Source organism: Lygodium microphyllum, chromosome 19 (assembly GCF_053477565.2).
Source record: "Lygodium microphyllum isolate KBCC chromosome 19, Lygodium_microphyllum_v1.1.10, whole genome shotgun sequence".
NCBI classification, from domain to species: domain Eukaryota; kingdom Viridiplantae; phylum Streptophyta; class Polypodiopsida; order Schizaeales; family Lygodiaceae; genus Lygodium; species Lygodium microphyllum.
Window position 1 is genome coordinate 77,002,728 of NC_141153.1, and position 25,117 is coordinate 77,027,844.

A 25,117-nucleotide genomic window follows, 5' to 3' on the forward strand; every position below is an offset into this window, starting at 1 on the left:
GTCACCAATGCCACACTATCTCCATCAATGCTAATGCCATAGCCACACTAACCACTATCAATGCTAGTAAGAGGCCATCAATGCCACAACAATCAATGGCACTAATGCCACTAAGACCCCAAATCTATCAATGCTGCCAACACCAGACTAAATAAAACCACAAAAATACCTCATAAAATGCTAATGCAAGCCACCAACAAAACATGCACGAGAAAACTCACATGGATGCTCTTCTCACTCAACTCCTTCTCATGGATATTCTTCTCACTCATCTTTGACTCCTCCTTGACTCAAACTCCTCTCCTCCTCATCTTAGCTCTTGTCCTCATCTTGACTATGTATCTTGTTCTCCCACTCTTTCTCATTTGCTTGGAGTGTCTCATTACCCTTGTTCTCGCTTGTTTTTATCATCACATTCGAGCACTTAATTGTTTCATATGAAGACATGACATGATTTAAATTTCTTTTTGAATTTTCTTTCACATGATGTGACATGATTTCAATTTCCTTTCAAATTTTAGATTTTTTGGATGAGGTGCTATTGAAGAATTTTTTTTTCAAAAACCATTATTAGCTACACATGCAACAATTTTGTTGTGGATAAGAGTAGAGAATTTGTTGATACTTTTCCTATTGTTATTAGGAAGTTGAAAGCTCCAACATTGATTGTATAAACTGCTTTACAAAAAGATGATGAAATGGTCCTAAGGCTTAGACTTGAAGCTTGTAACTCACTTTCATTTCTATTTTATAATACAATTTACCATGTGCTACATTAAAACAAAAAATAAGAATTCTTACTAGATGCATATCATTTCTAAGTGCTTGAACTTGGGTATAGAAATAAGTTTTCTATGATTCATTGGCTATGTTTACATCATGTGTGTGGTTCATACAAGTGGAACCAGTTGTCATTAGTTATCAAGGGTCCTTATTGTGATGGCATAGGTGCCAGAAATGGTCTGACATGTGAGATTGATCGTATCAAGAGAACAAAAAATCAAATGATCTCTAGAATCCAAGTCACAATCTATCTATCAACCAAGAACTTACATTGTGACATGTAGCAAACACTTATGCAAGCCACTAAACAGTAAGTAGTTGTAAAAATCCATATTCTCACTATATATGCAATCACCAATCACAAATTAGAAGGAGCTACCATCACCCAAAAAGCACTTTTGCATATACATGATGCATTCATGCTTGGATTAGTATATGTGATGCTCTTTGAGTAACCAAAAGACCTCATGCACTTCTTTTAATAGCCCTGAAAAAAATATTGTACCAATTGTATTAAATTTCATTTTAACATATTGACACCATTTCTTTTCCTTCTTTTTAGAGAGAAATAACATCCATAAAGGCAAACATGACTCATGATGATGTACACACAATGTAAACTATATCTTGTATCTATACATATATAATAATGTGAATTCATCTAAAAACATCAAACTTTGCATGCAGATGTCTGAACCATACATTCAAAACCATAGGAACAACCTAAACTAGATCAAGTATTGTCCTATCAATCCACAATGCCATAAGTACTTGACAACAAACTAGATGAGAATGAGAATAGAAAACCTCATTGTTGGGGGGCAAAGCCCAACAATATACATCAATGGCTTCACAAACTACAATGATCTCCAAATTTCTATAGATACTTTCAAGCATATACTCAACAACACTCCACTTGGAGAACATAGTAGAATCACAAATGGTACAAAACGTGTTACAATCTTCACAATCTTGATTTGTTTATGATCTAACTCTACTAACACAAACCATTTCATATCTAGGACTCTTAACAATGATACTTGACAATTAGAACTCTAGTATGAAGACAAGATTGAGAATCCACTATGAAACACGTGTTTCCAAGTCCTATTAGACACCAAAACAAATGGCATCTCCATATACACGATTGGGATTCTACATCATCGATTTAGCATCTCACTCAAGACCTTGGCAAAAGTGACAAAAGAAGAAGTTGGTGATAGATTTAAAAAGTTCATGGAAGCAAACCACTGCACTCAAGACAAGCATGTAATCAAACATGCTCTTTTTTTGAACATCAATGCATTTAACCCCCCAAAAATATCTCTAACAATAGCAAACTTCCCCCTAAAAGTGCATAGATAAGCAAATCAACAAGAAACAAAACTTTACTAGCATTTGATTATTAGCCCTAGCCACTACAAATACTGCCACCAACTCAAGTGCAACTACAAATACTGCCATCAACTCAAGTGCAACCACATAATCCAGCATGAACTCCAAGCAACACCCATGAACTAGTTCAATAGCAACAATAGAGAGAAACAAGGGCAAGCACTTCATTTACAATAGTGGCATGCAAATAGAATGGCAAGGTATATGTAGGCCATACAAGGAAAACCCTTTAAAAATGACGAAAGACATACAAACCTACCAATCAGTTTGAGGATAAATTGCTATAGCTACAATTGATAACATAAACAAGGCTAGGAACTTGGAGTAGGATCTCGGGTAAGTTACTCATGAATATATGTGTGCATCACGTGGGTTCAAAATATGATATTTTTAAAATACCATTTTTATATATTTTTTACATATAGAAGGGTGCAATATAAAGGGTTTATTTATAGATTGAATAGAAAAGGATTATGTTTTATTCAAGAAAAATTCACAAATAAGGATATTTATAAATTGGCCTTGAACGTAGGTGATGTAGATGATATACATATAGTAACTTCCTCGAGAGTAGGATATGTTCTTGAAGAAGAATGCAATTGTTACAGCTATAAGAATCTGCAAGACACCCAAAAGAATGTAAAAGATATTGCTTTTTGGAAAGAATAAACTTAATTTAGCATAGGAATACAGTACATGGTCTATTCCATGCTCTTTAATTGTAAATGAATAAGTAGAACTCATTCACTTTTTGGATTATCCATGGCTTTAACATTTTTGAATTTTGAGTTGATTCATCGTTTCTTAAACTCCAATGAAATATTCAATAACCTTCAATAAAATTGCTAGCCTCCCAACATCCATGAATTGAACAACATACCTTCATTTGAACTAGATTATTTCAAAGAATGCACTTTTTAAAAAAAAAATACGTTTGACTTTGATTTGCAAGTAACAAAAGGAAAGGAAACTCCTACAAATTACTGAAAGATAAGCGCTTGCATTTATAAAACAAACACAATCTAAACCTGGATGCATGTGTCGACCTAGTTCTCAAAAACCACTTGTATTATCTTTGATCGGCTACAAGCTGCTTCTCGACCGCTATCCTATCCACATCTATTGCTTTGGTTGCATGGAGATAGTACATGCATGATTCAATGGTCAATTGAGATCCCTCCTACATCAACGCCCCAAAGTCCTCAGACTTGAGGTGCTTTGCACATTGCTAGCTCATCCTTGCATACATGTGAGCCACGTGGAGTGATAACTCGCAATAAAATTTAATCAATTGGCATGCACAAAGTAATATCACCACAGTGCTCTTTGGGAAAGCAAAAAGAATGAATGGATAAATGTTTAATGGCTAGGACATCATCCGAGCAGTGATAGCGATCAAGCATACATGGGCATTTAAAAATGCTAAGGTTTTTTAAAGCATAATGAGGTCCCAAGCTTTGGGAGACACAATTCTTCTTGCAAGCCTATGTCATTTTACCTTTAATGTGCATACACAAAAGAACATGAAATTTTGCAATACAATAAAGAATGTATTGTCAATAAATCACAAACAAAGCCACGAACTACTAGCCAATTGTTCCCATGGCTTCCAATTTTGCATAGTAAATATGTGATTGTTGATCGTGCAAGATTTGTGGGGATTTTGTTTCTTATTCATGGTTCATAATAGGTCCCACAATTTTAGAGTAGTCATATCCTCTCCATCTCATCATGACCAAATTGATTAATGATGTTGAAGAAAAAACTTATAGAATTTTGATGTCCCTTAGCTTAGAAATCATTAAAAGACACATACAAACAAACACATTTAACTTTTGCCGAAGATAACTAAAAAATATCCACAATGATTCTTACTAAGACCTTATAAAGAAGGCAAATTTTGTTTTTTTTTAACTCATCACATTTTGGTGGATGATAAGGATTTTTTTAATGAGTGGCTTCTATAAATGTATAAGAAATTTTGTTACTAGTACAACCGTTTTTAAAGAGATGATTGTCCCATTTACATTTCATGATCTATACTTTTTTCATAGGATAAATGAAATAAGCTATTTACTAAGTCCAAGTATGAACACATAATACTAATCAATAGACTTATGTCATGCCAATACATGAAACCTTGAATCAATTTGTTGAATTTCTAAACTTTATCTACCAAATATTTGGTGATGCATTGGATCACTTTTTTAATGTGTACTAACCTTAAACACTAGTACAGATTTCATATAATAATTTTAATGTACATATTCATTAGAGTAATTAAATTGTCTCATCAGTAGGTTAAAGTGGTTTGTGAGCTTATCTAGGCATCGACTAAATAGGTTTGAGAACATTGGAAAACCATTGGAAAGATTACCTAGTCATTGTGATAAATTGAGTTGCAGTTGCATAGAAAAGATAAAATGTTAGACATTAGAACGTGTTTAAAATGAAAGGTTATAGAGAATGAACAATAATTTCATTGGGATGTTGTCAAATCATAACCATGAAGAAAATTATGTATAACATTAGTTTGAAGATAGGTAAAGGCTTGTGTCTAATCTAAAGGTTTTTCATTGGATGATAAACGTATTAGAATGTTTTCAAATAAGAAAGAAACAAAAGTATTCCAAAATAGGGTCATTGGATTCAGAAAGGGAAAAGTTTGTAGTTACATACTTCATTGAAAAGAATAGTTGAACAACATCAATCAACATTTTAACATATGTCAATTTGTCAAGACTAGTGGTGTGAAATACATACTAGGTATTTCTAGTCTTGTTCCTAGCAAGCACTCTTAGTCCTTAAATACCCAAGCCCTTATGAAGTACTCTTAGTTTCAATGCCTTATTGAGTGCTTTTGTAACTTTGGGGTGTCAATGTTGCAATGGACCTTATTTTCCTCAATATGGGTGGGCACAAGAAAGGCCACATCAAATGGTAGTTTTACTTTGGTGGGTTTGCCCCTGTCCTAGGATCAATAGGTTCTTAAATTGGTAAGAACATGCTTGGAGGTTTGTTAGCATTGCATGTGCCATTACAATGGTATGGTGACATGGTGATTGTTCTTTGGATGGTTACCCTGGTTAACTTGAGCTAAGTAGCCTACTTTTAGGAAGAATGGTGGCAATTAACTTTGAGTTAAGGGGCTTCTTTTAGGAGAGGATGCTAACAAGAAAAGGCTAATGCTAAGATGTTAGAACATGCACCCTTGTTTTGAAACCATGTCAGTCTTTCGACTTGTTCAACATACATACATACTCCTTTCGATGGGTTGTGTGACTAACGTGTTTCTATATGCATCTCTTCGAAATGGAGTGTATATTCATCATTCATCTGCAGGTCTACGAAGTTAGTAGCAACCTTCATCAAATCGATGCTCATGGATGGGTCAATATACATAGCTGAGTCATGGGAATAGTTGCAAGTCTGGCTTGGTAATGGGAGCCAAGGGTTGAGTTGAGAGTGGGCATGATAGGTTACAAAGGGAAGGAGAGTCTCGTAGGGGCGACTCCGAGGGATGGGGCCCCAAGGCCCGATATTGGACGGTGTGTGATAGTGGAAATCGAGGGTGAGGGGGGAGGTGAGGGGGAGGTTGGCGAGCTCGAGCGTGGGCTTGTCACACGCGTTGAGGACGGCGAGGGATAAGGAAGGCTCGGAAGGGGCAAGTGCGGGGGATGGGCTACGTGCGGGGGCGAAGGCGGTGACGGGAGGGGCGGAGGGGATGAGGGCAGCGGCGGCAGCGACAGCGGGGGCTCTGCCGGAGCGCCGGGGGGGCGGCAGGGGTGGTGAAGACCGCGGGGACGACGTATCGTCGTCTGCCACGTGTTGCAGATGCGGCCGCGCGGCCGCCGCCCGGGCGCCGGCCCTTGGCTTGGCGGGGGCGGTGGCCTTGCCGGCGACCTGGGCACGCTCCCTGGCGCGCTCCTCGGCGCGCCGCTTCATATCTTCGAGGAAGATGGGGAGCCAAGCCTCGATTTTTTCGGCGATGGGGGCCGGGTCGGCGTCGGACCCGTAGACGTCGGCGGCGTATTGCTTGGCGGCCGCGCGGAGCTTGTTGACCTTGTCTTTCTCGGCCCCCTCGGAGCGGACGATGGCGTCGCGCACCGCCGTCCAGGAGGGGTCGGTGACGACGTGGTAGGGGGGGCGCAGGTTCACCAGCTTTCGGAGCACGTGCTCCCAGTCCTGGAAGCGGTTGAGGGCGATGTCGGCACCCCTGTGCATCACGCTGGCGCCGAAGTTGTAGGCCAGCGCCGCCTTGGTGATGCTGCCGAACAGCCCGAAGTGGATGTTCTTGCCCGTCCCCGGGATCTTCATCTCCCCTTGGAAGGCCTTCTTCTTGGGCTTCAGCTGCACCCCTATCCACTTCCCTACCCCGAATATACGCTCCACGTACGTCTCTCTCGGATGGACGTGCCCCCCCTCCTCCTCCTCCTCTTCTTCTTCTTCTTCTTCTTCTTCTTCTTCTTCCTCCTCCTCCTCCTCCTCCTCTTCTTCCTCGGCCTCTTGCCCCTGCCTCCATCCCCGCCCTCGCCCCCGCCCCCGTCCCCGCCCCCGCCCCCGCCCGCGCCCCTGCGCCTGCCCAGCCTTCCGCGGAGCCTGCCCTCGCCGCCGCCCCCTCCTTCCCCCCCTTGCCATTCTCGTCTTGCTCCTCGATCATGCGCCGGACCTCTCTCTCTCTCTCTCTCTCTCTCTCTCTCTCTCTCTCGGGCGCGCGTGAAAGGTTGTGCCTCTTATTTTTCTTTTTCTGAATTTTATTATTGCGAAAAGAGTGAGAAATTCATTTTCTTGAATAATGTAATTCCTCTGCCCTCACCATCCACACCCACGTAGCAGAATATGGCCGGCTCCTCCTTCCCCAACCCCCGAACCCAGTCAACGCGCTGCTAACCACCCCTTTTTCTCATAGTCCATTTGTTTAAGGGTGGTAGGGGGATGAGTATACATGTTTTATGCCCATCCTCTTAGAGAGCATTTGCATTACTTCACTTGTAAATTGCTTTCCTTGATCTGACAACATTATTTTGGGTATGAGCGCTGAAGTATCACCTTATGTAACATGAAGTTTGCTACTTTGTTGCTGAAATGTCGGGATTGCTTGTGTCTCACACCATCTGGTGTAGTAATCAATCAATATAATTATATACTTGTTTCTTGCTTTTTCTGTGTGAATTGGACTACATCTTTTCTTGTGTATGGCCAAAAGTACATTTTCCTTATCTTCTCCAGCATCTTATGGAATCCCAAATGCCTGAACATTAGATCCGAATGATAATACTCCATGTATGTGTCATTCATGAAGTAGAGCAAGTTATTTTGTAGCTAAAACCTTTGTGTATTTCGATTCTTTTTATTTTGAATGATGTTATTGATTATGTTTTGTATGTTTGTATTCGCCTACTACATTTTTACCAACATATCTTGGTCCACTAGAATGTGAACTATTTCTGTGTTTTGTACAACAAGGTTTCTTGATAAAGCAATATGCAATGACTTTTTTATGGCGCTTTGTGTATTTGATGACAAAGTGATACTCTTGGAGTGCAAGTATCCATCGAAGCACCCTTCCTAGAGGATGAGATTTTTTGCATCATTGGTATGAGAGATTGGTGATATGTTTCAATTGTGAACTTTTTACCATATAAGTAAGGATGTAGTTTTCTTATTGCCCATACTATGGCTAGCAATTCCTTTTTCGTTGTGTTGTAATTTGTTTCTAAATTGGTGAGAGATCGACTAATGTAGGATATTGGCTGCCATTCTTTTGCTTGTGTTTGTTGTAGGGGTACCACTCCGAGGCCTAGATTGTATGCATCTGTCAACAGCTTGAATTGAATTCTTGGTTGAAATCTGGCTAATTTAGTTGTGTTGTCCTCATTTCTTTCTTTATTTACTAAAAGCTTTGTTCACATTGAAATTTAAGACATGTTGCTTCCTATCTGCACTTGCAAATTTGGAGTTGTAAGTTGTATTTCTTGATGTGGTTTAAAACTTCAATCACAATCTGCTTGTGTTCTTCCCATGTTGCTATTTGAATTAGTATGTCATCTAAATATATTGCCAATACCTTCTTTTCTATAAGATCTCCAAAGATTTGTTGCCCATGTGTTGGAATGTACTTCAAGCATCACCTAGTCCAAATGGCATTCTAATAAATTGGTATAGGCCTTGTGTCATGCAAAATGCCATCTTATGTGTATTTTTTGTGATAATGGTATTTTTCAATCTTCGGATGCTAAAATCCAATTATGTAAAGTATCTTGATTTCCCCAAAGTGTCCAGCAAATCATCTAACCTTGGCAGAGTGTTTATGTCATGTTGTGTTATCTTGTTGAGTGGGTGGAAATTGATGCAGAACCTACATGTCCCATCATCTTTCTTCACCAAGTGGGGCTCCGATGCCCAATTGCTAGAAGAGTGTTGGATGATGCCTTTTTGTAGCATATCTTTGATTGCTTCACATATGTATTGTCTTTCTTTGGGAGATCTTCTTCGCATAGCCATTTTGATTTGGGGGTGATGTACCTATTCTTATTTCATGGTAGATTGGAAGATTTACTTAGTTAGTGATTTTCCTTGGTTTAAATAAATCTTTGTACTATTGCAGTATGTATTTGATGTATTGTGTTCTTTATTTTGGTGGACAAGAGGTTCTTCCTAAATGAGTTGTGTGCATGCAATCTCTTCCTTTTGTGTTAGTGCTTCTAGGGAGATTGGAATGCTATTATTTATTCTAAGTGTTTTTGTTCGAAAGTCTATTATTATTTGTGTTCTTATAAGTCAATCTAAGCCTAAGATGATTGGAAAAACTTATGTTGGTAAAATGTATAAGTAATGTGTATCTTTTATGTGCCCTAATTCTATATGCAAGTATGTGACTTTTCTTGTGTTGTATAAGTTGTAGTTGTTTCCAAACAAGATTGTTATCAGGTTTGTGGTTGTGATTTGTATTCCTAATGTCTCAACTAATTCGTGAGTAATAGAGGAAATTGTACTTCCTGTGTCAACCAAAGCTTCTACTTGCTTGCATTGACTTGTACTTTGACAGTGCAAGCTCGTCATTTGGAAGGCTTGTGGGAAATGTTGCATTGTGAATGTGTGGCCTTCATCATCCATTCACTCAGACGTTTTTCAAAATTATAGCAAATTCAACTGGCACATTTGTTATCACTTGTAAGTTTACTATTTGTGCCCTTTGAAGTTTGAGCCACTATTTCCTTATATGTCCATAATTATTGCAAAAAAAACATTTTGGTCTCCCTTAACTATTAGTGACTAGTAATAGCCACCTATTCTGAGTATATGGTTGGCTATTGTTTGTGTAGGGTTGTCTCCTTTGAGTTATTTGTGCATTTTGCACATTAATGTCCATGGGTGTTGGTTAATCAAGTTGTATTTTTGCTAATGTTGTAGTTGATGTTGTGTTTATTTTTGGTTGACATTTGACTTCTATATGTTGTGCAATTTGGATTGCTTGGTATAGTGTAGTTGGGCCTTGGTTGCGGACCCTCCAAGAAATATCATGTATGAGGCACATCCATAAGAAGAACAACATTTCTTTTGGCATTGTTGGATCTGCCTATTGACCACAAATTGTGCTATTGGTTCACACTATTTTTGTTTTAATTGGTCCAGTTGTTGAAGTGCTATTTGGGGCACATTTTGTTAAGCAAAACCTCTTATGAGGGCTTCTTTCATGAGTATCCAATTGGATTTGGTTTGGATAGGGCATTGTATAAACCATGTAGTTGCAATACCTTCAAGTAATGATGCAAATTTTGTGCTGAGGGGTGATTATGAGGTGAGGCTATTCTAGTCATTTTGATTTCTGATGATTTGCTACTGCCATAATTGAGTGATGTCACTGTTGATTAGATATTCAAGAGATATGTAAGCTGTTAAGAATGACAAAGTTTTAACCAAATAATGATGTTGTTGCAGCCTCGCGTGATTGTCGGGGTGCAATGCTGCAGCATTGAAAGCAAAAAGTCTCTGTGCACAGTTGACTATCTTTGATGAAGGGTGGTTAGAGGGAGAGCCCATTGTCTCCATTGGTGTAGAGTGCTCAATTATGCGATAGCCCAAAAATCTCTTCCCCTATTACTCCTTTCTCCTCTTATACAAAGTTGGCCATTATGTCAAGAATCTGGCCATTGGCACTTTGTTAAATGTGGCCGAAGTAGATGCCACATCAGTTGTGATGTGTGGCTAGATAGTATAGTATGATTAGTAGGGTGGTTTGAGCTTAGAAGTCGATAGCCAATAGTACACCTTCAAACCTCACAAAGTACACTTTTCTCTTATGCCCTTTGCCATAATGATTTCTTTGGGTGGCATTTTTTCTTACACAAAATCTATTGAAATGTTTATTTGAAATTCATTTTTGTGAAGGGGAACTCTTGGAAAGTTCTTGGCAAAGAGGAGCAAGGATAAAGGAAGAAGAAAGAAAAGGAAACATGGAGGTTGATCTAAACAAGAAAGAAGAGAACAATTGGGGCAATCACATGGATGCATCAACAACCAAAGTTACTCATTTGCCTCCAACCAAGGGATTCCACAAGGAAGACACCTGAAACGGAAGTAGATGTTAAGAACAGAAGTGTTGTAGCTCCATCATTAAAACAAGGATAGTCTGTCACATGACCCAACTTGGACAACTACCATCCGCTATAGTGACTAGCTAGAAGACAACAGAGGAAGGTAAAAACCTAGAGGACCCAAGCTATTGAGAGAAAGATCTTACCAATCTTGGGTTAGGAAGAGGAAGAATGATTGCAATCCTAACCTACATGGCCACATGAAATCACTCCTTGTACATTAGCCCTTCTCTTTAGTGGTAACATTACCCAAGTGTCCTATTCTCAAGGTCCTTGTGCTCAACCCGAAACCCACTCAAACTTGACTCGACTGGACCATGGGTCTCTACAAATGCACTTTATTGTTTAAAATTATATGATGTTTGGTGCAAACTGCATGCATACATGATGATGAGGGGTCATTTTTAATTAAAATTTAATGTGTATATAGCGAGTGGATGCATGCACTATGAATAGGGGTTACTTTTAATTTACAAAATTATGTGGGTTGGTGCGCCATATGCTTGTGCAACTGCGAGGTTCATTTTATAATTTAACAGTCAAATTGATTTTTAATTACAAAATTAGCAAAGTGTAGTATATTCATTTTGTGTGTGCAATTGTTGGACTAATTTTATATATAAATTATTTGTGTGTTATGATGCGAAGGAGGGAAAAGAAAATGAATTTAGTGGTGCATGGATACCCATAAAGTAAGATGACATGATGGCCAACAGTGCAAATCCCACATCCAAAAATCCACAGCAACAAAAAATCCATAATAAAGAGTACAAGTCGATTAGGAGAGAATCGGTCTCCTGGACAACAATAAAATTAACAAATAATTAATAGCAATGCAAAGAAGAACAAAAGGATGGGGGCAGAATGGTAAGAAGCGCCTAAGTTATGATGGGCTGGTTCTGTCATCACACTTCTTGCCCAACGAGAGTGTGCTTATTGCCCCCTCTGCACTTGTGATTCGGTGGACGTTGACGTTGGATCGTTGCCCATGGGGACGTGCCTAATTGATATAGATAATCTCAGTTTATCCATCAAAATAAGAGAGGCCCTTGAAGAAGAGATAAGACTTAGCCTAGAATGTATGGGTTTTTTCCAGTTTATTTGTTTTTTTTCATTTTGCTTCATTGTGAATTTTAAGTTTTATTTTTTGTTTATTGTATTTTATTTTTTTAAAAATTAAAAACATGGATTTTATATCATTATGATTGTGTTTTGCACTTGTGATTCGGTGGACGTTGACGTTGGATCGTTGCCCATGGGGACGTGCCTAATTGATATAGATAATCTCAGTTTATCCATCAAAATAAGAGAGGCCCTTAAAGAAGAGATAAGACTTAGCCTAGAATGTATGGGTTTTTTCAGTTTATTTGTTTTTTTTCATTTTGCTTCATTGTGAATTTTAAGTTTTATTTATTTTTTATTGTATTTTATTTTTAAAAAAATTAAAAACATGGATTTTATATCATTATGATTGTGTTTTGTTAGGTTTTTGTTTTGGTGTTTTGGTTTTGTTTGGTTTTTATTATTTTTTTCCATCACTTTCTTTGGGTTTTAAAAAATAAAATGTCTAGTTTGGAGTGATCAAACAGGGAGAAAAATTGTTTTAATTTTTTTTTAAAATTTAGAAACTTGGATGAAAATTTTTCATCTATTTTTTTAAATTTTTATGGTTTTTTCATAGAATTTCCCATTTTTATTATATTTTTCAAGTTCTCTAAAATTTCATGTGAATTTTTAGTTTGGATTTATGGTCTCAAAAATTTTAGTAATTTTTAAAATTTTCTCTCTATTTTTAAGTGAATTTTACTATTTATTTGAAATCCTATGGGTTTTTATTGTTTTGTTTTTATTTTGTCTTTAAAAATTTAAAGAAACATGCAAGAAAATGGCGAGTACCCGGCTATGCTCCATGTGAATTGGAGGATGCATGGCATGGTCAAGACCGCACGCGTGTGAATGGAAGCATCAAAACACGTGCACAAGAGAACCACGAATACGAACGCGTGAATAGCACTTAGTCATGGCAGCACTAGGAACATGTAGGGTGGCTGCATTGGAATAACAACCACTAAAGGGGAGGGTTTGGATTTAGTGATGATGGTTGGATCATGGTTGTGTTTGCATGGGAAGGGGGACCAATGAGGGACTGTGGGTTTTTGACGTGGGGGAGTTCCTACGAGGTAGGGGGAATGGGGGGATAAAGTAAGGGGGGGGTGAGGGAGAACGGGCTTTTTAAGAGGTAGGGGAAAAAGGGGCGGAAGAAAGGAGGGGTTTTCTTACTGGGTAGGGGGAATTGGGGGGTAAAAAAAAGGGGGAGGGAGGGTTTGTTCTTATGGGGGAGGGAGAATAGGGTTTTTACAGGGTAGGGGGAATGGGGGCTAGGGAGGGGAATTGGGTGTGCAGGGAGGTAACCGGGTGTTGGGGGGAGGGGGTGCAACTAGGGGGTTGGGGAGTGGAAAAGGAAGGTTGGGAGGGTTAGTTAGGGGAAAGGAGTAGAGGGGCTGACGGGCGAGCATTAGGAGGGGGGAGGGGGAGGGTAGGTGAAGAAGGAGGAGGAGAATGAGAATGAGAAGAAGAAGATGGTGGAGGAGGAGGCGATGTTGAAGGAGGAGGCTAGGGGAGGAGGTGGTGGCAGGCGGAGCCACGGGGAAGGCAGAGAGGATGGAGGGGACTGTTGGGAGGGAGCGATGGGAAGGGAGGCGACACCGAGCAAGAGCAACAAGGAGGAGAAGGTGTGTGAGGAGAGGGAAGAAGAAGAAAGAAAGAAGGGAAGAAAGAAGAGAGAGAGGGGAGGGAGGGAACATGGGTGGTTTTGGGGGAGGGAGGGAACATGGGTGGTTTTGGGGGGGGGGGGGGGGGGGGGGGGGTTGTCTTTTTTTAATTTATTTATTTTTTTGGTTTTTAAAGTGAACCTCCATGTCTAGTGCACAAGCGCAGGTTAGGGTGGGAAGAGCATGGGCGGGCTAGCCACGACATGTTGGACCCGACGGTGCACATCTCAAGGCAAAAATTGGGCGTTCACATGGACACGCAAGGACGATAGGACAAAAAATATACAAAAGAATTAATTCAAAAAATCTAGGTATTGAATGGACATGCGAGAGAAAGGAAGAGGGGGCATGACAATAGGGGGAAGGGACTGGACAACATGAACGATATGTGCGGCGTAAAAAATAGATGTTCACATGGAAAAACGATAAAAAATACACACAAAAACGCGATTGGAATTAATAATGAAAAATCCATTTGCTGGAATAGAGTGGAGTAAAAAGGAAAAAAATTTGGTTTCAAGGCTATAAAATTAGAACATGGTTCTGATGACAAAGGGGAGTGTTTATATGAAAAAATGATAAAAATATCAATGAAAAATACATAAAAACATGTAAAAATTAATAACGACTAATCTATACATTGGATTAATAGGAAAAAGGAGAAATGTGAGGGAGAAGGGAAGGGAAGGAATGCTCACATGGAAATACATTCGATTCATGTAAAATCTGTCAAAAATTAAAAACTTACGAACCATCACTCAAAATAGAGGACGGTAAAAGGGAAAACTATCTAATTCAAAGGTACGAATAGGGTTGTAAGGTCAAATTTCACGTTCGGTGAATGGAGGATGCGTTCACATGAAAATACACGTAGTGCGTAAAAGGGTTCAAAAATGAATAACGAATAAACCGTGAGTCAAAATAAAGGATTGTAAAAGGAAAAAAGGTCAAGTTCAAAGGAACGAACAAGGTTGTAATATGAAAGTGCACTTTTTATGAAGCAAGGGTGTGTTCACATGAAAAGACAAGAAAAAGAGAAAAATGGCCATATAGGGAAGGAAAGATCATGGATACAAGGTGGAACAGGATGGATGGGTGTGGGAAAGCGGCCCCAATAGGACATAGAAGAGGCATTGCATTAGTGAACGATCAGATAGTAGTGTTTTCATGAGTGTATGCAAAAGAGATGCATAGGGACACATCACCACACTTAAAACTTCTCAAATCGATTTTTTTAATCTAACTCTTGACAACAAACTAAACCCTTGCATTCTCACACTTAAGATATGATAGACACATATGAACACAAGAGGTAGGATTAGAAACACTTGGCCCATTTAACAGATGGCCGAGGTGGAGAGTGGATGGTCGAGGTGTGTTAGAAAGATGAGAGAGAGATAGGGGCAACATAGAGCAGGTAGCTCTCAATGTTCTTCTTCTTTATTATTCATCACACTTACTCTAAATTGAGTAAGACAAAGTACAACGTACTACAACCTAAGTTAGGTAGTTTAAAGAGACTTAGTCTAATTGTACTAGCTAAGTCTGACCGACTTTATTATACACACATGTCATCTAGCTAATCTACTGCTATATAGAGTCAACAAAGTGTAGTAGGTAGACTAAGCTTGCATATCTCAACACTTCCCCTCAAGCTCAAGTCACTTCATGTATTCCAAGCAGCGATCTAAAATGAGTGAACTTATCTCTACCAAGGGATTTGGTAAAGATATCAGCCACTTGGTCTTCAGTCTTCATATGTATGAGGTCTATTCTACCTCAAAGCACTATTTCCCTGATGAAATGGTAATATACCTCTATGTGCTTTGGCTTGGCATGATAAACTAGATTGCTTGCCAAGAGCACACTGCTCATGTTATCACAATATAGCTTGACTGGTTTATCCACACGAATCCCCAAGTCATCCGTCAACTTAACCAACCAAGCAACCTCACACGCAGCCAATGTTGCACCCTTGTATTCTGTTTCTATACTTGAGAGAGCCATAGTAGGTTGTTTTTTACTACTCCAATTGACCATGCTACTTCCAAGACCAAATGCATATCCACAAAGCTTAGTATGCTTACCATGCTCATAGAATAGCCCATAAGGCAATGTATCCTTCACATATCTCAAAATCTTGCTCACAGCATCTAGGTGAGGTTTCCTTGGCTGCTACATAAACTGCCTTATCAAACCAACCGCATAACTCAAGTATAGTCTAGTGATAGTGAGGTAGATCAAACTACCAACCATCTACCTATACATAGTCACATTCTCTATCACATTTCCTATATCAACAACCAGCTTTACATTTTGCTTCGGTGTTGTGTCCATGGGTTTGCATTATAGCATGCCATACTTCTCCAACATATTCTATGTATATTGTTTTTGTATCATCCATATCCCATGAGATGTATCTATAACTTCAATGCCTAAGAAAAATTTTAGCACTCAAGTCTGTAATTTGAAATTCTTTTTGCAACATAGCTTTTATATCATCAGTGCCATGTATATAATCACCTATGATCACCAGATCATCTACATAGAGCACCAAAATCACATATCCAAGTGTCTGCAAGTAGGAAGTAATCCTAGCATTCCAGGTTCACGTGGCTTGCTTTAAGCCATACAATGCTTTCTTCAATTTTCATATATATGACGGATAGTCGGGATGCACATAGCCCTCTGGCTGATCCATATAAACTTCTTCTTCCATATCACCATTTAAGAAGGCATTTTTAACGTCCATTTGATAAAAATTCCTACCTTTGGATGCAACCAATGCTATAACAGTCCATACAGTTGCCATCTTAGCAACCGGACTAAAGGTTTCCTCATCATGTAGCCCATACTGCTAGGCATATCCTTTCACTACCAATTTGTCTTTGTACCTTTCTAGTGAGCCATCTCTCTCCCTCACTGATGTATCCATATCAATGGATGGAGAGCCACGGTTGCATAGTCTACCTATCCAAGGACTTACATTGCGAGATTATGCATCCTGAATAGGTCCACTAATAGAAGAAGTGCCTTGCTATCCATTTTCAACATACGTGTTGTGTGAAGTGTCATCATATACTGCAGCACCATACCAAGATGCTAACTCATCAAATATGACATCACGGCTGAGTAGTATCTCTCATGTAGTCGAAACGATGCACTTATATGCCTTTCTTTCCTATGAGTATCCAATGAAAACATACTTCACTACTTTAGGGTCAAGTTTATTCCATTTGTCATCAGGAACATAAACATAGCAATACTACTAAATTCTTTCAATTGTTATATGTTAGGCTTGTAGCCATATAGATGCTCATAAGGTGTCTTTTTATGTATTCCTGCAGTAGGTGTTCTATTCATAACTTAGACATCTGTTAAGTGTTGCTTCATCCCAATATGACAAAGGCATATCCTTCTCATTTAACATGGCCCTAGTTGCATCCATAATCACCTTGTTCTTTCTTTCAGCAACTCCATTTTGTTGTGGAGTATAGTTGCAAGTCAATTGCCTCCTAATCCCATGCTTTGCTAAGTATATGTCAAACTCCTTTGAGACATACTCTCCACCACCATCAGATCGTAAAGCATGAGACATAATAGTTAAGCTATTTTTCAGCATGAGCTTTAAAATCCATAAAGCTATCCAATACCTCATCTTTATGATTTAAGATGTATATCCATGTGTACCTACTATAGTCATCCATAAATGTCACATACTATCAAGACCCACCAAGTGATGCATTATGCATAAGTCACCAGACATCTGAATTTTAGGAGATCCCTAAATTTTAGGAGCCTCGAATTAGCCTAAAAATGCTAGTCCTAAAAAATAGGGATGTCATTCTAAAAATAGTAAGTTCTGTACTCTGACTGTGCTTACTAAATTTGGTTGTTTCTATTCTTGACAGTATTCAACCCAAAAAGGAAGGCCATAGAGAAGAGACAAGTGTCAAGATACTTGTCACACAAGTTTTCAAGTGTCCCACCACTTGTCACATCTCACGACATGTGGCTGGACACTTGTCTTGTGCTACTCCACTTTCCCCTTTTGTACTAGCTCTCCCCTCTCCTATAAATAAGAGCTCGTTTTTCTTCATTCAACATCATTTTTCTTTGCTGTAAACTCATGTACAACACCCACAGATAGCGAGAAACTGGCCCCATCCATCCCCATCATCATCCCCCACTTCTCCATTATCAAATTCCTCCATATTCCCTCTTCTATCACTGCTGTTTTACAGGACAGCAAGCCTGTAAATTCATAAGGTCTGCTGCTATTTCGTGCATTCCTGGCAAATGGAAACCTACCTTGTTTCCCAAATTGACATGCCGAGCATACATGTCCCAAATCAGCATACTTAAACCTTGGTAGCCATGTAATAAGCTCCTTATGCTGCATATTTTTCAGCATTTGGACATTTAGATGTCCAATTCGTTTATGCAATATATCAATGTCTCAGATACTTGCCCCATCATGAGCAAACATAACAACATTCAACTTAGATATGTTTGCATCCAGTGTAAACATCCTACCATGTCTCTCGCCTTTAGCAACCAATCTACATCCTTTGCCATACTCCTCTATGAAGCAACCATCTCTATTAAATTGTATCTGTAGGTTTTGCTCAACCATCTAACCTATAGATAACAGATTCTTGGTGATCAACAGTACATGCAATACATCATGCAAGTGCTTTTTCTTGCCATCAGGCATAACCAAAGGAACAATCCTTGTGTGTGCTATGTCATGTTGAGAATCATCTCCAGTACATATATAGCCATTAGCACGTAATTTTAGCTTAGCAAGCCACTCACCATGTAGTGTCATGTAGTTTGAGGCACCATAATCTATATACCAAGCATCTCCAGTACATATATAGCCATTAGCACCTAATTTTAGCTTAGCAAGCCACTCACCATGTGGTGTCATATAGTTTGAGGCACCAGAATCTATATACCAAACATCACCAGACTTTCCTTGCTGCTTGCTCTTATTGCGTACATGAGTCATAGCAAAGAGTCTCTCACCAGTCTTAGGCTCTACATAACTAGAAGATGCATAATGACCTTGCTATCTACCCTTCTAATTAGCTTGCTTCTTCCAATACTCTCTTGCAATGTGGCCATGCTTACCATAGTAACGTCAGTTTTTATCCTTGTTTGCATTTTCATGACTAGAGTGAGTATGCTAGGATCCTCTGCCCCTAGACTGAGATCTCCCCCTCGTCTCAGAGGAGTATCCACCACCTCTACAGAAAATCCTTGCTAACCCTGTCTATGCTGAGATGTTGAGTTCCCCTGCCATGGCTAGAACCTCTACTATGATAACCACGGCCTCTTTCATTAGATTAAAAAGCCACATCTTTACTTTTAGAGCTAGTCAAGCTCATAGCCAAAACCTAATTTCATCTCTTCATGTATAAGCAAGGATACAAGTTCATTAAAGTCAGGCATTTCAACCTTAACTAAAATTGACATACCAAAGGACTTATATTCAGGCCTTAGACCATTCAGGGTCACAATCACCAAATCCTCATAATCTACCTCAGTCCCAATGGATGCTAGCTGATCCACAATAGTATTTATCTCAGTCACATAATCTTGAATGGACCTTCCTTTCCTATCCATTGTGTTAAGCTTTTGCTTTAGCTATATTTTTCTAGCACTAGTGGTAGTACCATAGTATCTCAACAGAATATCCCATGCATCCTTTCGTGAGCTGCAATTCATTATTTTCATAACCATAGCATAAAAAATACAAAGGGATAGCCAATGCAATACACTACGAGCTCTCTCAATCCATGCTCGATGTGCCCTAAGCTTATTAGGAGTTGCATTCTTGTCAAGGAGTTTGGGCTTAGCCTCCGCACCTGTAGCCAAGTCCCAATAGTCCTTGCCAATGAGAAAATTCTCCATCTTAAACTTCCACATAGCATAGTTCTTGTTGTCTAATTTGTCACCCATTATTTGAGTTATGTTATCATCAATCCTTTCAACATTTGCCATCTTTGCAACTCTATGTATTCAATGCAGTCTAAATTAAAAAGCGTTTGACTCCCTGTAGACCAAGTAAACTGTGTATGACATTTTCAGCCCAAAAAGTTCTGACACTAAATTTTTGCAATAATTAGTGTATTTCAGCTCACAGACATGTCAAAAAGATTTCCAAACATGTGGCAAAACATCTAAACATGATGGCATGTTCATGTAGACTTCATCTCATGCATATTTTGTATACAACCAAGCTATTTAACAATAGACAAACAAGTAGTTTGTGATGTGACCAATAGTCAATTCCCTTTGCAAACAAAGGTATTCTCAGCCCAAAACATCCTCAAGACATCATAGACATGTCCCATTACATCATAGATTCAATATATAATCAGACAAGCACAAATGCTTGCACTGTATGCAGGTAGCAGTACCAAATTTTATTTCCAAAGGCTGTTTACAGGTAGTTCACTATTATAACCAGCAAAATTTTAGTCCAGATCAGAGCATTTAATGCTCATTTATATCCACAAAATATCTTACATTCATGGACCAACATCCAAGCATTTACGAGTACCAAATAGGTGTCAGAATGCTCTAAAACTTCAAGTGTAAGCTCTCACATATTCAACGATAGATTTCAGTTGTAAAGCATTCTAGAACTAAATTCTTAGCCCCTTTTAACAATGCAAAATGCACAAAGTCCAAGGCATATACATTGCTAAACATATCATGTACTTGTCTGTGCCCAATACAAGCATTTTAGGGCTGAATACTTTCCACAAATCTAGGCAGGTAGAGGCACAGTTTCAACCTGTTACAATAGTTTCTAGGTTCAAATGGGGGCTATTCCTACTGTGATTAGTGCTGCCAATAATGCTTGCTTTGATCAGATCCTTTACTAAGCTACATAACCTTCATCATATGAATCCTTTAAGTTGTCCATTTACCTATTCTGGAGCAGGAGCAGATTTGTATAATCGTGTTGATTTTAGCTTGATTCAAAAGAGCTCTATGGCAAGTATTTTAAAGTGACCAATGGCTGAGATAATGGGTTGCATCTCAGACTCAATGATGCCCATGACAATGATTTTTTAATCATGACAAGCAATGACTTTATGTTTGTGTCTTGATGCTATCCACTCCTGTCAGTGTAGAACATGCGTATCTTCCCATGTTTTTGGGTTTGCTGTTATTATTCTACTGAATGCTCATGCAATAGAGCTCATTCAAGTGGCAAAGAACCCTCTTGAAAAGCCTCAACAAGCTATAGGCACCTCAAGCACAAGATAGATATCAATGAACAAAGCTATGGCTACCATTGCTACAAGACATTTTAGGACAGCTCTCTTTTCTCCTATAGACCACTTCAGATCTCTTCATTCCAACTCCTGACTTCAGGCTCCAACTCCCGCAATGCCGATGCTGCTGAGCTCTCATGCTTCTCAAGCTTTACGGAGTCACGAGGATTCATGGCTTTAATACAATGTTAGAAAGATGAGAGAGAGATAGGGGCAACAAAGAGCAGGCAGCTCACAATCTTCTTCTTCTTCATTATTCATCACACTTACTCTAACTGAGTAACACAAAGTACAATGTACTACAACCTAAGTCAAGTAGTGTAAAGAGACTTAGTCTAACTATACCAGTTAAGACTAACTGACTTTATTACACATGCATGTCATCCAACTAGTCTACTATTGCTGGCCATAAGCAGACTCTAGTGGAAAGTTGGGATAACACCTTATTATGAGACTTAGGGCCCTTAAGAAGAGACCATGCCAACTTGTTGAATCTGAAGGATCCGCTAGCAGTGACTTGAGAGAGCGAAGAAGAAGCAATTGTGCTTAAGAAAGAATTGGTTGTACTCCACACACTCCCGCTTTGGGAATTAAAAGTCTAGTTGACACATGCACTTAAGGCACTAGAGTTGCAATTGAGGACATTGAGGGGAATTCTGCCATGTACATGCTCATTTCTAATACTAATCTAAGAAAAAGAAAGATTACAACCTTATGGTAGAACCTATCTAACAAAGAGGGTTGAAAAGAAATACAAAAAGGTAAGTTAAACTGGGGTATAATGCATGAAACCTTAAAACAAAGCATGAACCTAGAAAATTGAACCAGGACCAAGAGAGTATAAGAATCACAAGTCATAGAATGTAGGATCAAGTTGCTAAGCTAGTGGATCACAGCCACCAAAGACCACCATTCCTCTCAAAGAATCACTGGCTTGCAACACCAACAAGCAATGGACTAAATGGAAAATCCAACCAAGACCAAGACTTTTAAGGCCACAATCTACAAAGGCCATCCTTTGCATGCAAGAATGTCTTGGACAAACAGGTCTATTAGCTACTCTTTATTTCCATAAGGACTATCCAAATCCAATGAGAGAACAAGCCTAATAAACAAAAAAGGCTTCCCCCTTAACAACCAAAATAAGGATTCAATCTTCAAGATACCTTGCGTAAAGTACCATTGACTACCGTATCACTTTCTATTCAACATCACCTTATTCTTTCTTATGAGCCTTCTTAAGCCTCCTTAAATAACTTATCCCTACTTTCTATCCCCCTCACTCAAACTTAGGGCAATTTAAGGGTATGATATTGTTAGGAAGTCATAGCTCACCTATGGTTAGACATGTCTCCCTGAGACATGTCATCATTCTCTTCATTCCTTATCGAATCTCTCACTGCCACTACAACAATATCGGAAGCATGACAACTAGTAAGTCAATGGGGTATCACATAGTACTATAGTCTCACTTATTACTGCAATCTCTACTAATTGATTGTTTTAAAAAGGACCTCATTCATTGAATTGAGCCCCATGCTACTTATTACTGCAATCTCTACTAATTGACTGTTTTAAAAAGGATCTCATTCATTGAATTGCAACATCATGAGCCCCATGCTACTCCACTTCCTTAAGGTTCTCTTCATGATTTCTCCATGACTTTTCTTTCCCTTTACACTAATGACAATACTTCCCATCCTTAATCCAAGTGCATTACCTCATCAATGGTTGACAAAAGAAAACCATAAAGATGTCTTTTAACTATGTAAGCTCGTGCACTCACATAGTGATGCACAATAGTTGCTACATGGATTGGGTCCTCAAGTGTGGGACAACACTCTAGGCTTGCCTAAAGCTTGAAAACCCACCAAAGTGTCTTATGCATTCAAAACAACTAGCATTCCCCTAGGGAGAGACTACACGAGATTTTTTCCCTTGCAAGTACAAGAAAATGTGGCAACTTACAGCTTCTACCCCGAGCCAATATCTTAGCTAATGACCAACTTCAACCACCCCATTTAGTTCCAACTAGTCTAGCAACAAGCAATCCAATCTCAAGATCCCCATCTAATCCCAATCACCACTCTCATTTGACATTTGGCAAGGCAACTCCAATAACCACATCAAGCTCCAAGGATAACCATTACTCTCCTTGCAATGGCCACACCATTATCACAACATTCCTTATCTGTAGTGCAAGCTAAAGCATACTACCTCCAACAAAGAGTAACATGGGACAAGCACTTGGCTAGGAGGGGAGTAACACTAACTACAAAATCAAATAGGCAACAAACCAGTAGAAAGCAAAAAGAAAAAAGAAAAAAGCAAAAAGGCATAAATTTTAAAGATGAATAAAGTCGAGAAGAAAATAAAAGCATATGTAGCAAAAGTGTAAGGCACATGGAATATTTTAGAAATTAATCCTTTCATCTCACTCATGGCATGGACTCAATATTTTTCAATCAATTCTATGACCATATAATAATTGGCAATATTGTTTTGAAAGGTAGCTCAATGCCCGTCCAAGTTGTAATATTGTTTGGTGTTGAAAAGTCCCATTGCTTGGCACAGGTATGGGAGCTAGCTCCCATTCTTTTAGAAAATCCAAAGATATAATCTAGATATGTGTGCATGAAGCAAGATAGACTAGCCAACATCCAAAAAGGAGGGATGGGTGCCCAAATTTACATGGAAGCCCAAACCCAAAAAGGAGGTACGAGTGCCCAAATTTGCACGAAATCCCAAACCTAAAAAGGAGAGATGGGTGACCAAAATTGAGTGAAAGCTCAAATACAAAACCTTATGTATAAAAGTTGAAAAGTGAATGTATAAGCTCTTTCTTATGGTGTGCAAGCTTGAGAGCTCTCTTCTCCTTCTTGATTCTACCATGTCTTCTTGTGCATCGTCTTGAGCATGAGGAAGAGTGAGAGTAAGAAACTTGAGAATTGAATCTCCTCTTTTGCTTTGTATTCTCTTCTTCTTCTTGTTCTTGGGTGAGAGACAAAGTGGAAAGGTGAGGTTGGGTTTCTTCTTCTCTTCTCTTCATTTACTCTAAGATATTGGGCACTTATGAAGAATACTAGGAGCTATGATGTAGTGGAGGAAGATTGAGGAGCACCGCTTGGATCATAGACCCACTTTCAAGCCTTTGAATCATGGCATCAACATGAAGGTAGTAAGGAGGTGAGCTTACTACACCTTTTATCGATTTGCATATTCTTACTTTCATGAAGATTGAGAGAGGAGTGACTAGATTTAATTTCAAAGCATAGAACAATCATTTAAATAAATTCTTGACGAGAAGGAATTGGTTGCAATAAACAATCTACATGAGGGGCTCCTCATATCCCCACCTCACTCACCCTATGGAAAGACTGTGCATGGGTGGATGAGAGAGAGGGAGGGGGGGCGCTAGGCTATCATACTAATTTGTGTAGATTCTAGATTTAAATTCTCTTATGTGCCTTTGTCTTGATTGCACTGCATGTTTGTGTATTACCTTTGTCATGAATAGGATGCATTAAGTACATTGGTGTGTACTTGGAAAATTCAGTTTACTTGATCTTTGTTATAATGCATTTAATGAGCTCTATGCACTAACAGTATTCCACTTTGCATTATAAGGCCAGATTGGTTGGTAAGGATTTTATGCAAGAGAAAGGAGTTGATTTTGAACATATTCTCTCTTGTGGTCAAGATGAGCACCCTATGCTTGGTATTCACCTTGATTGCAACTTGTTACTACATGGATGTGAAAACAACTTTTCTTCATGGGGACTTGCACGAAGGCATTTATATGCAACAACCTAAGGGCTTTGGGAAAATAGTAAGAAACACTTGGTATGCAAATTGAGGAAGATTCTTTCTGGACTTAAGTAGAAACCTAGAGAATGGTATCATAAGGATGGTTTCATGTATTCACAGGGTTACTCTTGTAGTGATATGGATCTACGTCTTTATATACGAAGAAGGCATGTGGTAATAACCTTATCATTTTGGTGATGTATGTTGATTGCTAGGAGTGCTTGTGTGATGAGCTAGACACTTTGAAGACTCGGTTCAAGAAGAGCTTTGAGACGAAAGACATGGGACATGCCTCACATATACTTGATATGCGCATTATGCGCCATCGCTCTAATGGGCTTACCTACTTGTCATAGAAGAAGTACTTTCATAATATCCTTGTGTGGTTCCATATGTAGGGTGGTAAGCCTATTGGCTGCCCATTATCTTCTCATGTGAAGGTTAGACATACAAAATGTCCCTAGTCAAA